Here is a 17,456-nt window from a genome sequence, read left to right on the forward strand (position 1 = left end):
AATCCTCACCACCTGTTGCCTTTTAAAGAGTGCTTCACATTGCTGTTCCACCAGGTGACAGGTTGTCACCGTACCATTGTACCATATGACGCTTTTCTCTCACCTCAGGAAGCGGGCCTCTCCGATATAGCCAGTAACAGTCCTGTGCCTTTGCCCCTTGGTATGTTAACTGCTGCACTGCTACGCTGCAGGCACCGAACACTGACGTGAGTTCTCGACACCGGGTGGCGACTTCAGTGAATGACGGGCTCAGACGATTGCAATGGCGTTCCCCCAGTGCTTCGAATGACCGAGGTCCGGTCCGTCTCCATGAGGACGGGCAAGCAGGCGACAGACGGCTTACGTCATGCCGCGCCAAGCGTCTCCCTTACACAAAGCTTTGCAGAGAGCCTTTATAGGGGTGTAGAACACTGTGCCTTGCAGTAACACGCATAGGGAGTCTTCTGGGGTAGTGAAATAATACTGTGAGTCCGTATGACATGCAAATGACAGGCGTCACTCTTAGAATCACTGCACACTTCACTTATTTGGGCTCTCAGCGGGCCAAACTCGACAAAATAACTCAAGTATGGACTCAGCCTTACAGGTCGATTTTAGCATCAAGAAAAAGTGCACTCCTTTTACACCCTCGTCAGCTGATTCCACATAGATGTCTACAGAACCTGTTCTATTAAAGGGGTTATCCCACTTCGCCTTTTCATACTTACCTGCTGGATTCTGGCTGGGGCGGGCTTCATGTTGATTAAAGTCTTCTTCAAAAGGAGTTTTGCAGTCACCCATCAATATTACCGAAAAAAACAACTTTGAAAGAAAAAATTTCACCACAACGTCATTCGGTTCATATAGCAAAAGAAGTTTAGCAGTCACCCATAAATTTCACCTAAAAAAAACATTTTGAAATAAAAAATGTCACCAATGAAAGAATAATGGAATTCAGTTCATACAGAAGAAAGTGTACATGTAATAACCGGCGTCACACGAAGGGAGGGAAATGGGAAGGCCCTGTCCAAGGGAGAGGGAAAGATGGTGACCCCTGACTCACCTTGAGGCTGGCACCTGACTGCCCTGACGTCCCTAGATGGGTTCCTCACCCGTACGCCGATCACGTGCCTAAACCCTGGCTTTCCCTAAGATGAGCCCTATGTAGTGAACGGGGAGGTGGGATCACTAGTCCGCACCACTGACACTAAGAGGAAAACACCAATGAGAGGACAGACAATACAGACAAACATATAATCCCAGGTGGGCGACAACAGCAGACAACAAAAGCCCAACAGGGATCCGGAGGGTAACGCTCTGGAACAACAACCAGGGAACACAGCTACTCAGCTCCAGTGGGTCAGTATAGAAGTCCAGGCAGGAAACTCTATATCTGGCAACCAGAGAAGTGGGAGATGGGAATATAAGGAGGTCGGGAGTGCTGGACAAGAAACAGCTGAGGAGAAGGAGCTACGGATCCCTGAGTGAGCCAAAAAGGGTTGCAAGGCAAACCCAGAAAGCTACCATAAAGAAACAGCACAATCTTTCTACATAGAGCGCGCAGCCACCTGCTGCGACTTCCTGACCCTGGGTATAACGGAGTCAGACGTTGCTCTTGACACCCTTGTGACAGTACATTCACCCAACAAATTTTCCCAAAAAAGGGCTTGTCCCAATAAAATTTAACCACCAAAAGGATAATAGAATTAGGTTCATACAGAAGAAAGTGTACATTTACCCATAAAATATTCCCAAAAAGAGCGTGTCCCAATAAAATTTCACCAACGAAAGGATAACGGAATTCGGTTCATACAGAAGAAAGTGTACATTCACCCATCAAATTTCCCCCAATGCGAGGAAATTCACATTTGTTGCGAATATAATTTTTCCTGAAATTCTAAACGAATTCCACTTCATCAGCTTTGATTCGCTCATTTCTAGATATAATGTATATGTATATTTGTTGGTTCTTCAGTAATTATTATGTTCTAATGATTCGTTAACCAAACGTTACAAGAGAATATAACGAAAAATCCAATACATTTCCTTCCTGCACAGGCATTGGAAGGATTTTGGGACCCATTCTTTGGGGGTCAATCTAAGAAGAGAGGCTTCCCCGGAATGAGCCTGTGCAAAATGTCGGGAGACACTATGTTTTGCATATTTTTTAGTTATGTTAGAATGATGCGAGTTCAGTCGAACCCTAAGGTTCTGAGTGGTACGGTCCACATTTTGGAGCCCGCATGGGCATTGAAGCATATATATGACATTAGATGTACTGCAGTCCATGCGGCTATGAATTGGAAGCTTCTCGCCAGAGGTAGCAATAGTAACTTTCTCAATTCCATCATTTATTATCAAACAACACTTACACCTTTTGTGTCCACATTTGTAGGAGCCCTTTCACCCAGGATTCAGTGTGGGGAGTCTAATGACCTTATTTGTAATAGTAGTGATAGTTGTAGTAGTAGTGGTGAGCTTGCTTAACTTAGGAAAAGAAGGTGCTATTAACTATTACCAGTACGTTTCTTTGATACTAAACAGTCAGATTGGTTCTCTCTTTCCACTTTTTTAATAGAGTCTGAGATTAACCCCTTGGGGTACCTTTTTCTAAAAACCTAGATTTTAGGACCTCCAGTTGGTCCTGCATAACCTTATCACCCGAGCAATTTCTTCTTACTCCCCTCATCTGCCCATAAGGAATGCATTTCCATTTGTGGTAATTGCAACTTTTGCAGTAGTGATAGCTGTTTGCGTGTACATTCTTAAAATGTGTGCTGGTCTTGACCCAATTCATAGAGGTTGATAATTCTAGATATAAAAAGATGGCAGTGGTTGGATCAATATGGGCAGTAAAACTCAGATTCCATCTATTAAAATTAAAATTCAGAATATATTGATCTAAAACCTTCCGTTCACCTTGCCAGATAAAAATTATATCATCGATATATCATTTATAAAATAAAATGTTAGGGTGATATAAAAGCCCAAAATCTTCTTTGAATGCCCCCATAAAAAGGTTTGCATAGGATAGGGCAAATTTCGTCCACATCGTGGTCCCCCGTTTTTTGAATATAAAAGACATTATCATAATTAAAATAATTGTGATGAAGAAAAAAAGAGATACAATCTAGAATATTTTTTTTTAGTATTGTGGGCATGAAAGGTTCCGTAGATAGAATCCTATCTACTGCACCAATGCTTAGTTCATGAATAATGTTGCGGTATAAAGCTGACATGTCAAGAGTGACCCAAAGCATATCACTAGACCAAAGGAAGTCCATCAGCAGTGTGATGAGATGAGTCCCTAAGGTAGGCAGGTAGACTAATAACGTATTTTTGTAGGAGATTATCTACGTAGGCTAAGAGGTTTGAGGTAATAGAGTCTATACCCGATATGATCGGCCTACCTGGTGGGTTATTAAAGGTTTTATGAATTTTTGGGAGAAAATAGAAATAAGGTGTAGAGGGATGTTCGATCACGAGGAAATTTCTTTCTTGTTTACCTAAAATGTTCTATGCATAGCCAGACTGAACTAAGGCAGTTAACATTTTCTTATAATCATCTGTCGGGTCCACCGTAGTTGTTGATAATAAATCGGAAAAGATGTTTAGAGCCTCTTTATTATAATACATAGAATTCATAATGACTACCCCCTTCCCCCCTTATCCACATTTTTTTATAACTGTCTCTATTCCTAGCCAAACTAGAGATGGCCTTACGTTGGCTTCCAGAAAGCTTATAACTAGAGAGGGGGATTCGTTCATTATTTTCTTTAGAGAATACTTACTGCAGATTGTTAAGGACCAAATTATAGAAGATCTCTAAATGTGGACCCCTGATTTCCACTGGGTAGAAAGTAGATTTCGGTTTCAGAGAGAAATGGATAGGTGCATTAGTTAATTCCTCAACTAGAGTCTTAATGTCAATGTCATCTAGAGCTGAAGTGTTTTCCACCGTTGGAGTAAGGGGTTGGGGGAATCGATGTTTTTTGACAATATAGTGTCACTGTAAAGTCAGTTTCCAAGTGAACTGGTTTAGGTCCACGAATAGTTCCAAAAGGTCCGGGCCACCGGAGGGACAGAAAGAGAGGCCCTTACTCAGTATCTCTATTTCTTCTCTTTGAAGTATATATTTAGACAAGTTGAAGATACCTTTAGAGTATTTGGTGAACTACTCTGAATTTGCCTCCTCTGCATCCTCGTCTTCTACATTTTGTCTTTTTTTCCTTTTCATTAGGTTTCGTGTGGAGAGTGGAGTGTAAAAGTGAGTGATTTTCTCCTGGGAATGAATTTTGGAATGGATATGCGTGTTCTGTGATAGTAGAGGTGTGAGGAGTTGGATACTTGACAGAATGGATCGGGGCACAGTTGGTATCGGGGAGAGTTGATTCAATAAAGGGTTTTCGACAGATTAAGAGGTAATGCTAAAAAAGGCTCTGGGATGGAGGTAGAGTCACTGTATGTAGATATGTTCTGAATATTGGATGACAAAGAGAGGGGTGTGGAAATGTGATATTGCTCGTTCCCTGAGAATATCCAAAGGGGAGGTGGTACTTTTCAAAGCCTCTATTAAGCCTCTACTGGGAACTGCAGACAGAAGAGTGAAAGGGGATATGGATGTAATAGGTGATTGATTCACCGATGCAAGGGGGTAATAAAACAAATTGGTGCAGTCCAAACAATTAGCTTTAGGCTCCGTAGGGCCGCTTGACTTGGGTGATGGAAAAGTCGGGGAAAGGGGTGCAGTCAGTACATCACGTGATTTGGATGGATCGGAAGAGCTGGAAACAACCCTGTCGACTCGGAAGGATTGGTGAGAATTCCTTGGAACTGATAAAGACAATAATGGAACGGAAGGGAAGATTTACTCATTACATGGTGTATGGAAATGATTGTTATAGCGACTGAGGCTACTGTTATAGAAGGTTCTAGTCCTAACAATGATTGGAAAATTGGTGTATATAAGTGGGTGTAAAGGCCCTCTAGAAGTGTTCGGAAAAGTATGTGGGTGGGATAAGGCAGAGTCAATCTGTGATGTCTTTTTCCTCTCCCATGCACAAACTTGGCCAGTGGCAAAGTCAGACATATCTCTTAGCAATTTTGTAAAAAAAATTCTAACTACATTATATTCATATTTCCAAAGGGCAAATCTGTTTGGAGAAATGATTTCTGGGACTATTGAATTGCTACCCTTCAGCTGGGTTTGTATCCGGGATATCATTGTCCTACATAATGTTCTGCAAAACAATTGGTGTTTAGCGATTAATAATAAAATCATGTTTTTAGAATTATCCATAGTCTTATGCCAGTCAGATATAAAATCTATATCATTAGGGAAAGTGGATTTCACAGGTAGACAGTCGTAGACCCCTTATTGAGGTAAAGATATAATTCTAGGAAGTACCAGTCTAATTCGTGATGTAGAAAGTCTTGTGTATCATTCCTGAGGTGATGGCCTTTAGTAGTAAATTCAGAATCATCTGATAGTAATGGAGACCAAGTCCCTTTTATTCCAGATTTCCAGTTTTTTAGGTCTTGTAGTTCATCACATATTCTTGTTAATAAGGTTAGTAGTCCCGAGTCTGCTTCTTGGACTTCGACCAGTTGGGGAAAGTTCTGGTCCATAGTATGTGACAGATAAGGAGAATAAAAAGAAATTGCTCGGATGATAAGGTTATGCGGGAACAACTGTAGGTCCTAAAATCTAGGTTTTTAGAAAAAGGGTACCCCAAGGGGTTAATCTCAGACTCTATTACAAAAAAGTGGAAAGAGAGAACCAATCTGACTGTTTAGTATCAAAGAAACGTACTGATAATAAGGAGTTGCCCACAATTCCTCAAGCACCTGAGGATAATATTTTAACAATTTCATAACACGCTATAATTCAGCACACCAAAAAAATTAAAGATATACTGAACCAACATTGGTCGATTCTCCGTAAGGACCCTATTCTGGGGGACAGTGTCGCAACTCAACCACACTTTACATTTCGAAGAGCTAAGACCCTTAAAGAGTTAATAGCACCTTCTTGCCCTAAGTTAAGCAAGCTCGCCACTACTACTATGAATACTGAATCCTGGGCGAAAGGGCTCATACAAATGTGGACACAAAAGGTGTTGTTTGATAATAAGTGATGGAATTGAGGAAGCTAATTATGTATGAGCACTCCAAAATAACTATTTTATAATGTCCCTGTTTGATTCTGTATGTGCTCCAAGCTGGAACACATTTGGTTGAATCCTTCTTTCTCCCTATACTGAATATGTGTTCCACAGTGGCACACATCAGGATGCGGACACGCTCCCCGCTCGGAAACTGTCACGGATGGTGTACAGGAAACAAGACAATACAATACAAACAATGACTCACTGGATCCACAACTAAGGAACAAAAGGGAGACCCCTGCATGAGACCTGCCGCTCTCCTGTCACGGATGGTGTACAGGAAACAAGACAATACAATATGAACAATGACTCACTGGATCCACAACTAAGGAACAAAAGGGAGACCCCTGCATGAGACCTGCCGCTCTCCCTTATTGCTCAGCCTATGCGACCACCCCAAAGATGGATGGGCGCATATCCACGTACCTCGACTATCTTACACCTGATGACCCTACAATAGTGAGGGGACACGACCACCGGCTCCCTACACAGACACGGAGGGAGTCAGGGTCACCCGGATCCAGAAAACAGAAAATCATAAATACATAAACAGAACTTATCTTGCAGACGACTGGGGACTGTGGACTGAGAACTAGGAACAGCATGCACACACACTCCAGGAAGTAGTATAAGCCGCACACTACTGCATTCTGGGGAGGAACTTAAAGGGCAGCAATCAGTCCAACTGCATGACAGCTGAGATAGACTAACGAGATGAGGAACTTAACCAAAACAAAGAAACTCAAGGAGGAGGATCTGGAAAGCTCCTGTCAGAGCTTCTCAACTGTCTGATTGTGACAGTACCCCTCCCTCTACGAGTGGACTCCGGACACTCAGGGCCCACCTTCTCAGGATGGGACCTATGGAAAGCAGTGATGAGACGAGTGGCCTTAATGTCCGTCACTGGGACCCACATCCTCTCCTCAGGACCATAACCCTCCCAATGAACGAGGTACTGGAGAGAACCGCGGACAAGACGAGAATCCACAATCCTAGAGACCTGAAATTCAAGATTTCCATCAACCATAATCGGAGGAGGAGGCAAAGGTGAGGGTACAATAGGTTGAACATAAGGTTTCAATAAGGACTTATGAAAAACATTATGGATCTTCCAAGTCTGAGGAAGATCAAGACGGTAGGCAACAGGATTGATGACAGACAGGATCTTGTAAGGCCCAATAAACCTAGGACCCAACTTCCAGGAGGGAACCTTCAATTTGATATTCTTGGTAGACAACCACACCAGATCACCAACATTCAGGTCCGGACCAGGCACACGTCTCTTATCTGCCACACGCTTATATCTCTCACTCATGCTCTTTAGATTATCCTGAATCTTTTGCCAAATAGATGACAAAGACGAGGAGAATCTGTCCTCATCAGGTAAACCAGAAGACCCCTCTCCCGAGAAAGTCCCAAACTGCGGATGAAACCCATATGCACCAAAAAATGGTGACTTATCAGAGGACTTCTGACGACGGTTATTTAAAGCAAACTCAGCAAGGGACAAAAAAGAACACCAATCCTCCTGATTCTCCGCCACAAAACAGCGCAGATATGTCTCCAGATTCTGATTGACGCGCTCTGTCTGGCCATTCGACTGCGGGTGGAAAGCAGAAGAGAGTGACAACCGAACCCCCAAGCGAGAACAGAAAGCCTTCCAGAATCTGGAAACAAACTGCGTGCCCCTATCAGAGACTATGTCTGATGGAATACCATGCAATTTGACAATGTGGTCAATAAATGCCTGCGCCAGCGTCTTAGCATTGGGCAAACCAGGAAAAGGGATGAAATGCACCATTTTGCTAAAACGGTCCACCACCACCAGAATCACAGTCTTCCCCGAGGAACGAGGCAAGTCCGTTATGAAGTCCATGGACAGATGTGTCCAAGGATGGGAAGGAATGGGTAAGGGACGGAGAGGACCTGATGGCCATGAATGAGGGACTTTGGCACGAGCGCAAGTCTCGCAAGCTGCCACAAAACCCTCAACCGACTTACGAAGCGCAGGCCACCAGAATCTCCGAGCGATGAGATCCAGTGTGGCTCTTGCCCCCGGGTGCCCAGCAAGGACCGTATCGTGGTGTTCCTTGAAAATCTTGTGTCTCAAAGCGAGAGGCACAAACAACCTCCCAGGAGGACAAAGATCAGGAGCCTCTGACTGTGCTGCCTGCACCTCTGCCTCCAATTCAGGAAAAAGAGCAGAGACCACCACACCTTCAGCCAAAATGGGACCCGGGTCTTCAAAATTCCCACCTCCCGGAAAACAACGTGACAGGGCATCTGCCTTCACATTCTTAACCCCAGGGCGGAACGTGACAACAAAATTAAACCTTGAAAAGAACAAAGACCATCTGGCCTGTCTCGGGTTCAGACGCTTGGCTGACTCCAAGTAGGCCAGATTTTTATGGTCAGTAAACACAGTAATAGGGTGTCTGGCTCCCTCTAGCCAATGGCGCTATTCCTCAAAAGCCAACTTGATGGCCAACAATTCCCTATCTCCCACATCATAATTTCTCTCTGCGGAGGAGAGTTTCTTTGAGAAAAAGGCACACGGTTGCCATTTGGCAGGAGAGGAACCCTGAGACAAGACCGCACCCACCCCTACCTCAGAAGCATCAACCTCAACTATGAAGGGTAACGAAATATCAGGTTGTACCAGGATGGGAGCGGAAGCAAAACTCTCCTTGATATTAGAAAAGGCCTTACGCGCCTCTACCGACCAGGAAGAAAAATCTACCCCCTTTCTGGTCATATCAGTGAGTGGTTTAACAACAGAGGAATAATTCAAAATAAATTTCCTGTAATAATTGGCAAAGCCCAAAAAACGCATCAGCGCCTTCTGATTCTCAGGAAGCTCCCAATCAAGCACAGCGCGGACCTTCTCGGGGTCCATGCGAAAACCAGAAGCGGAGAGAAGAAACCCCAGAAATTGAATTTCTGGAACCGCAAACACACATTTTTCCAGTTTCGCGTATAATTTATTCTCCCGCAGAATGAGCAAGACCTGACGTAAATGTTCCTTATGAGTCTTGAAATCAGGAGAAAAAATCAAAATGTCATCCAAATACACTAATACAAATTTTCCCATTAAATGATAAAAAATGCTGTTCACGAAATGCTGAAAAACGGCTGGGGCATTCATCAAACCAAAAGGCATAACCAAATTCTCAAAATGGCCCTCAGGGGTATTGAAAGCCGTCTTCCATTCGTCTCCTTCTCTGACCCTGACCAGGTTGTATGCCCCTCTTAGGTCTAATTTGGAAAAGACTTTAGCCCCAACAACCTGGTTAAACAGGTCCGGGATCAGAGGAAGCGGATAAGGGTCACGAATAGTGATACTGTTCAGCTCCCTGAAATCCAGACAAGGTCTTAAAGAACCATCTTTTTTCTTAACAAAGAAAAAACCAGCGGCAACAGGTGACTTCGAGGGTCGTATGTGTCCTTTTCTCAGACTCTCAGAGATATAAGCACGCATAGCGACCCTCTCAGGTTGGGAAAGATTGTATAAACGAGATTTAGGCAGCTTGGCGCCTGGGATGAGATTAATAGGGCAATCGTACTCCCTGTGCGGGGGCAAATCCTGAACTCCACTCTCAGAGAAGACATCCGAAAATTCAGAGAGGAAAGGTGGTACAGTCTTAGTAGAAACCTCAGAAACAGATGTCATGAGGCAATTCTCTCTGCAAAAGTCACTCCAACCATTTATTTGCCTCGCTTGCCAATCAATGGTGGGGTTATGTTTAGTGAGCCAGGGTAGCCCCAACACTAGAGGAGTAGGCAAACCGCTAAGGACGAAACATGACACATCCTCAACATGAGCATCACTCACAATTAAACGGATATTGTGAACTATGCCCTTTAATGATTTCTGAGAAAGTGGAGCGGAATCAATAGCAAAAACAGGAATATCCTTTCCCAAAGTGCATACCTGGAAACCATGAGTTATTGCAAATTGATTATCAATGAGATTGACAGCTGCTCCACTATCCACAAAAATCTCACAAAAAATGCTTTTGCTCTCTAGCGCCACCCTAGCAGGCAGGACAAAACGGGAACTACAAGCAAACGGAAAACCTTCAATTTCCGCCTCAACCCTGCCAATAGTAACAGACGGAACATTTTTAAAAGATTTTTTCCTTTTTGTTTCTTTATTAGTCCCAGAAAACTGCCTGAAACTCTTAGAGGGACAAACATTTGCCAAATGATTTATACCTCCACAACAAAAACAAACCCTCCCATGCGGGCTGAATCTTCTATTGTCAGAGGCAATCAACCCCAGCTGCATGGGCTCCTGCTCAGAAGGGACTGACAGCGACTGAGACCCCTGCGCACAGAAAGAGACCGCTGCACTGTCCCGGGACTGAGTATGACAGGAAGGAGAGATCTCTCCTCTCTCTCTAAGACGCCTGTCAATACGAACGGCCTGAGACATAGCAGAATCCAAGGAGGTAGGTTTCTCATGAAAGGCAAATGCATCTTTCAATCTCTCTGAAAGACCATGGCAAAATTGACTTCGGAGTGCAGCATCATTTCAACCAGTATCAGCTGCCCATCTCCGAAATTCTGAGCAGTATATCTCTGCGGATTGTTTACCCTGGCATAACAGACGTAGTCTAGACTCAGCCAGAGCAATACGATCCGGATCATCATATATCTGACCCAGGGCTAAAAAGAATTCATCCACTGAACGGAGGGGCCGTGCCCCCTCCGGCAGCGAAAAGGCCCAGGATTGAGCGTTACCCCTGAGCAGCGATATAATGATCCCCACCCTCCGTTCTTCATCACCAGAGGAATGGGGAAGAAGGCGATAATGGAGTTTGCAAGCCTCTCTAAAACGCACAAAATACTCACTACCCCCGGAGAACGTATCCGGGAGCGAGATCTTAGGCTCAGAACAAACTCCATGAACGCAAGCTGAACCGGTCACTTGAAACTGAGAAAAAGTCTTACGGAGATCAGCTACCTCCAATGAAAGACCCTGGAAGCGCTCAGCCAAAAGTGAAACCGGATCCATGCTTGAGACGGTTTTGGCGGCTTATAATGTCACGGATGGTGTACAGGAAACAAGACAATACAATATGAACAATGACTCACTGGATCCACAACTAAGGAACAAAAGGGAGACCCCTGCATGAGACCTGCCGCTCTCCCTTATTGCTCAGCCTATGCGACCACCCCAAAGGTGGATGGGCGCATATCCACGTACCTCGACTATCCTACACATGAAGACCCCACAACAGCGAGGGGACACGACCACCGGCCCCCCACACAGACACGGAGGGAGTCAGGGTCACCCGGATCCAGAAAACAGAAAATCACAAATACATAAACAGCACTTATCTTGCAGACGACTGGGGACTGTGGACTGAGAACTAGGAACAGCATGCACACACACTCTAGGAAGTTGTATAAGCCGCACACTACTGCATTCTGGGGAGGAACTTAAAGGGCAGCAATCAGTCCAACTGCATGACAGCTGAGATAGACTAACGAGATGAGGAACTCAACCAAAACAAAGAAATTCAAGGAGGAGGATCTGAAAGGCTCCTGTCAGAGCTTCTCAGCTGTCTGGCTGTGACAGAAACATGCATTCCACCCTGCAAGATTGGGGGACTGCGGCCCGCCTGCCCTAGATGGTTACATTATTAAGTACTTCTCTATATCTTATGGTATATTATTTTTTTTGTAAGCAATATGAAGGGGCACACTCAGAAGGGAAACATAATGGAAGCAAAGAATAATGGACTTTATTAGTCTAAAAACATACCCCTAAAAATATATATATAAAAACATACATGTAGGCACACATATAACCTATACAAATCTATAGAAATATTGTAGGACTGTGATGGGAAAGGAATCGCTGTGGGCGTGTTCCACCCCTTTCTCAGCATTTAAATTAAAAGAACTGCTATGTTTCCCTTAGGGTTAATCAAGCTTCTTGTAGCTGTCTCCCTGACAGCCGCTAGAGGTGCTTCCGCGATTCTCACTGTGAAAATTACAGTGGGAAGACGCGGAACATAGTTTTGAATGCATGCGCATTCGCAGCTGAAAGGAGGATCGGGGAGAAGAGTTCCCAGTGCCGGCGCTGGAGAAAGGTAAGTGGCTGAAGAGGTTAAAACCCCTTCAGCCCAGTGGGAGGGGGACACAGTGAACACCAGTACTGCACAGTGTCTTTTCTCTGCAGGAACAGGCTATAGACACCAGTACCACTACATTAAACTGTAGTGGTTCTGTGACTATAGTGTCCTTTTAATGTGAGGTAAATTAGTTTCCAATGTAGTATTAATAACTAAACAATTAAATAATAAACATATTGCATTGTCTACTTACCACCAGGACAATAAGATGATCTGGTCTCTGGCTGCAGTCTGGCTCTTGGTCTGGCTCTGGGGACTCCCTTGTCACTCTCTTCTTCCCTCCCCCTCCCTTGTCACTCTCTTCTCCCCCCTCCCTCCCTTGTCACTCTCTTCCCGCCCCTCCCTTGTCACACTCTTCTCCCCCCTCCCTCCCTTGTCACTCTCTTCTCCCCCCCTCCCTTGTCACTCTCTTCTCCCCCCTCCCTCCCTTGTCACTCTCTTCTCCCCCCCTTGTCACTCTCTTCTCCCCCCCCTCCCTTGTCACTTTCTTCTCCCCCCCTTGTCACTCTACCCCCCTCCCGTGTCACTCTCTTCCCCCCTCCCTCCCTTGTCCCCACCTCCCTCCTTTGTCACTCTCCCCACCCTCTCTCCCTTGTCACTCTCTTCTCCCCTTCCCTCCCTTGTCACTCTCTTCTTCCCCTCCCTCCCTTGTCACTCTTATCCCCCACTCCCTTGTCACTCTCTTTCTCACCTCGCCCCTTGTCACTCTCATTCCTTCCCTCCCTTGTCACTCTCATTCCCCCCCCTCCCTTGTCACTCGCATTCCCCCCTCCCTTGTCACTCTCATTCCCCCCCTCCCTTGTCACTCTCATCCCCCCTCCCTTGTCACTCTCATCCCCCCTCCCTTGTCACTCTCATCCCCCCCCCTCCCTTGTCACTCTCATCCCCCCCCTCCCTTGTCACTCTCATCCCCCCCCCTCCCTTGTCACTCTCATTTCCCCCCCTCCCTTTTCACTCTCATTCCCCCCCCTTGTCACTCTCATTCCCCCCCACCTCTAGTGTAGCGTGGCCGAGCAGGAGCATTTGTTTCCTGTACCCGGCCGGACTGAAAGGAAGTGCACACTAAGTGAGCACTTCCTGTCAGTCCGGACGGGTACAGGAAACAAAAGCTCCTGTACCGCGGACCGAACAGAGCTCGGCCACGCTACATTTATAGGTGCTTCCCTCCTGTCAGTCCCTCTCTTCAGGCTGCGCCCGGGCGGTGCACAATCATAGACGTGCCAGCCCGGGCAGTGCGGTAGCCGCCCGGTGTGGGGAAGGGCCCGCCGCCGTACTTAAAAAAAAAAAACTTGCGGCAGGACCGAGCCGGCAGCCGCTTAACACACGCATTTTTTAAAACCGCACTGCCTAGGTCGCCTTACAGGTGGCGTCAGCCATGTCGGGAAACTCCAGTGCCTATGCCTAGGCGAAGATAATTCCTCTCTGAATAACTATGATGCTAGGTTGTCCGTGACTGCCTCCATTGACTCTGGTTCCTGCATCAGGCCATGGTGGATCAGTATCATATCTCAGTTCGACTACTCAAGAATCTCCAGGTGGTGATGTCGGTCAATGGCAAAGCCGTATCCGAATCTGTTATATGTCACCGAGCCTCTGGATCTTCAAGTTGGAGTTCTACACTCTGAGAAGTTTTCCCTGTATGTACTTCCATGAAGTCGACGAGTAGAAAACGGCCTTCAATACCAGTCATGGACATTGTGAGTACCTAGTTATGCCGTTTGAAAAATCTGTTTTGGGCTACATCATCTCAGATCATGGGCTTCAAATACATAGTAACATAGTTTATAAGGCTGAAAAAAGACATCTGTCCATCCAATTTAGCCTGTTATCCTGCAAGTTGACCCAGAGGAAGGCAAAAAATCCCTGTGAGGTAGAAGCCAATTTTCCTCACTTTAGGGGGAAAAAATTCCTTCCCGACTCCAATAAGAATAACTCTCTGGATCAACAACCCATCTATAGTAGCTATAGCCTGTAATATTATTACATCCAGGCCCCTCTTGAACTCTTTTAGCGAACTCACCATCACCACCTCCTCAGGCAGAAAGTTCAATAGTCTCACTGCTCTTACCGTAAAGAATCCTCTTCTATGTTTGTGTACAAACCTTCTTTCCTCCAGACGCAGAGAATGTCTCCTCGTCACAGTCACTGTCCTGGGGATAAATAGATCCTGGGAGAGATCTCTGTGCTGACCCCTGATATATTTATACATAGTTATTAGATCTACCCTCAGTAGTCTTTTTTCTAAAGTGAATAACCCTAATTTTGATAATCTTTCAGGGTACTGTAGTCCCCCCATTCCAGTTATTACTTTGGTTGCCCTCCTCTGAACCCTCTCCAGCTCCGCTATGTCTGCCTTGTTCACAGGAGCCCAGAACTGTACACAGTACTCCATTTGTGGTCTGACTAGTGATTTGTAAAGTGGCAGGACTATGTTTTCATCACGGGCATCTATTCCCCTTTTGATGCAACCCATTATCTTATTGGCCTAGGCAGCAGCTGCTTAACACTGGTTTCTACAGCTTAGTTTGAGGTTCACCAAAATTCCTAGGTCCTTTTCCATGTCAGTGTTACCCAGTGTTTTACCATTTAGTATGTACGGGTGACTTGCATTATTCCTTCCCATATGCATAACCTTACATTTGTCAGTGTTAAACCTCATCTGCCACTTCTTTGCCCAAGCCTCCAATCTATCCAGATCCATCTTTAACCGTATACTGTCTTCTTCCGCGTTAATTACACAGTTTAGTTTCATCTGCCAAAATTTATATTTTACTGTGCAAGCCTTCTACAAGATCATGAACAAATATATTAAAGAGAATAGGGCCCAATACTGACCCCTGAGGTACCCCACTAGTGACAGTGACCCAATCTGAGTGTGTACCATTAATAACCACCCTCTGTTTTCTATGACTGTGCCAGTTACTTACCCAAATACACACATTTTCCTCTAGTTCAAGCATTCTCATATTATATACTAACCTTTTATGTGGTACAGTGTCAAATGCTTTGGAGAAGTCCAGATATATGACATTCATTGATTCGCTGCTGTCAAGTCTAGAACTTACCTACTCATAGAAACTGATTAAATTAGTTTGACATGACCAATCCCTCATGAAGCCATGCTGATATGGTGTTATTTGCTTATTTTCAGTGAGGTACTCTAAGATAGCATCTCTTAGAAAACATTCAAACAGTTTACCCACGACAAATGTTGAACTTATTGGCCTATAGTTTCCGGACTCTTTTTAACCACCCAGCTTAAAACCCCCTTAATGACCAGACCAGTTTTTACAATTCTGCACTACACTAATTTCACGGTTTATTGCTCGGTCATACAATTTACCACCCAAATGAATTTTACCTCCTTTTCTTCTCACTAATAGAGCTTTCATTTGGTGGTATTTCATTGCTGCTGACATTTTTACTTTTTTTTATATTAATCGAAATTGACCGAAATTTTTGCAAAAAAATGAAATTTTTCACTTTCGGTTGTAAAAATTTTCAAATAAAACTACATTTCTATATAAATTTTTCTCAAAATTTATTGTTCTACATGTCTTTGATAAAAAAAAATGCAATAAGTGTATATTTATAGGTTTAGGTAAAAGTGATAGTGTTTACAAACTATGGTACAAAAATGTGAATTTCCGCATTTTGAAGCAGCTCTGACTTTCTGAGCACCTGTTATGTTTCCTGAGGTTCTACAATGCCCAGACAGTAGAAACAACCCACAAATGACGCCATTTCGGAAAGTAGACACCCTAAGGTATTCGCTGATGGGCATTGTGAGTTCATGGAAGTTTTTATTTTTTGTCACAAGTTAGCGGGAAATGATTTATTTATTTATTTATTTCTTACAAAGTCTCATATTCCACTAACTTGTGACAAAAAATAAAATTTTACATGAACTCACCATACCCCTCACGGAATACCTTGGGGTGTCTTCTTTACAAAATGGGGTCACTTGTGGGGTATTTATAATGCCCTGGCATTTTAGGGGCCCTAAAGCGTGAGAAGAAGTCTGAATCCAAATGCGTAAAAAATGCCCTGTAAAATCGTAAAGATACTCTTTGGAATTTGGGCCCCTTTGCGCACCTAGGCTGCAGAAAAGTGTCACATGTGGTATCGCCGTACTCAGGAGAAGCAGGACAATGTGTTTTGGGGTGTATTTTTACATATACCCATGATGGGTGAGAGAAATATCTCTGTAAAAGTCAACTTTTCCCATTTTGTTTATACAAAGTTGTCATTTTAGAGCAATATTTCTCTCACCCAGCATGCGTATATGTAAAAAGACACTCCAAAACACATTGCCCTACTTCTCCTGAGTACGGCGATACCACATGTGTGACACTTTTTTGCAGCCTAGGTGCGCAAAGGGGCCCAAATTCCTTTTAGGAGGGCATTTTTAGACATTTGGATTCCAGACTTCTTCTCACGCTTTAGGGCCCCTAAAATGCCAGGGCAGTATAAATACCCCACATGTGACCCCATTTTGGAAAGAAGACACCCAAAGGTATTCCGTGAGGTTCATGGTGAGTTTATAAAAGTTTTTTATTTTTGGCACAAGTTAGCGGAAATTGATTTTTTTATTTTTTTTTTCTCACAAAGTCTCCCTTTCCACTAACTTGTGACAAAAAGTTCAATCTTTCATGGACTCAATATGCCCCTCAGCGATTATCTTGGGGCGTCTTCTTTCCGAAATGGGGTCACATGTGGTGTATTTATACTGCCCTGGCATTTTAGGGGCCCTAAAGTGTGAGAAGAAGTCTGGAATATAAATGTCTAAAAATTTTTACGCATTTGGATTCCGTGAGGGGTATGGTGAGTTCATGTGAGATTTAATTTTTTGTCACAAGTTAGTGGAATATGAGACTTTGTAAGAAAAAAATAAAAATAAAAAATTTCCGCTAACTTGTGGCAAAAAAAAAAAAATCTTTGAACTCGCCATGATCTTTTTATAGCGCCGCAGCGATTTTACGGTGTTTTTGCAGTGATCAGAAAAAATATATATTCTGTCACTGCGGTGGGGCGTACTGAACGCAAGTGTGCGCACAAGATCAGGCCTGATTGGGCGAACACTGAGTTTTTTGTAGAGCCTATAGAACATGTCCTATTCTTGTCTGCAATTGCGGACAAGAAAAGGCATTTTCTATATAGTTCTGGC

The sequence above is a fragment of the Bufo bufo genome, chromosome 4 (assembly GCF_905171765.1).
Source record: "Bufo bufo chromosome 4, aBufBuf1.1, whole genome shotgun sequence".
Classification (NCBI taxonomy): Eukaryota; Metazoa; Chordata; class Amphibia; order Anura; family Bufonidae; genus Bufo; species Bufo bufo.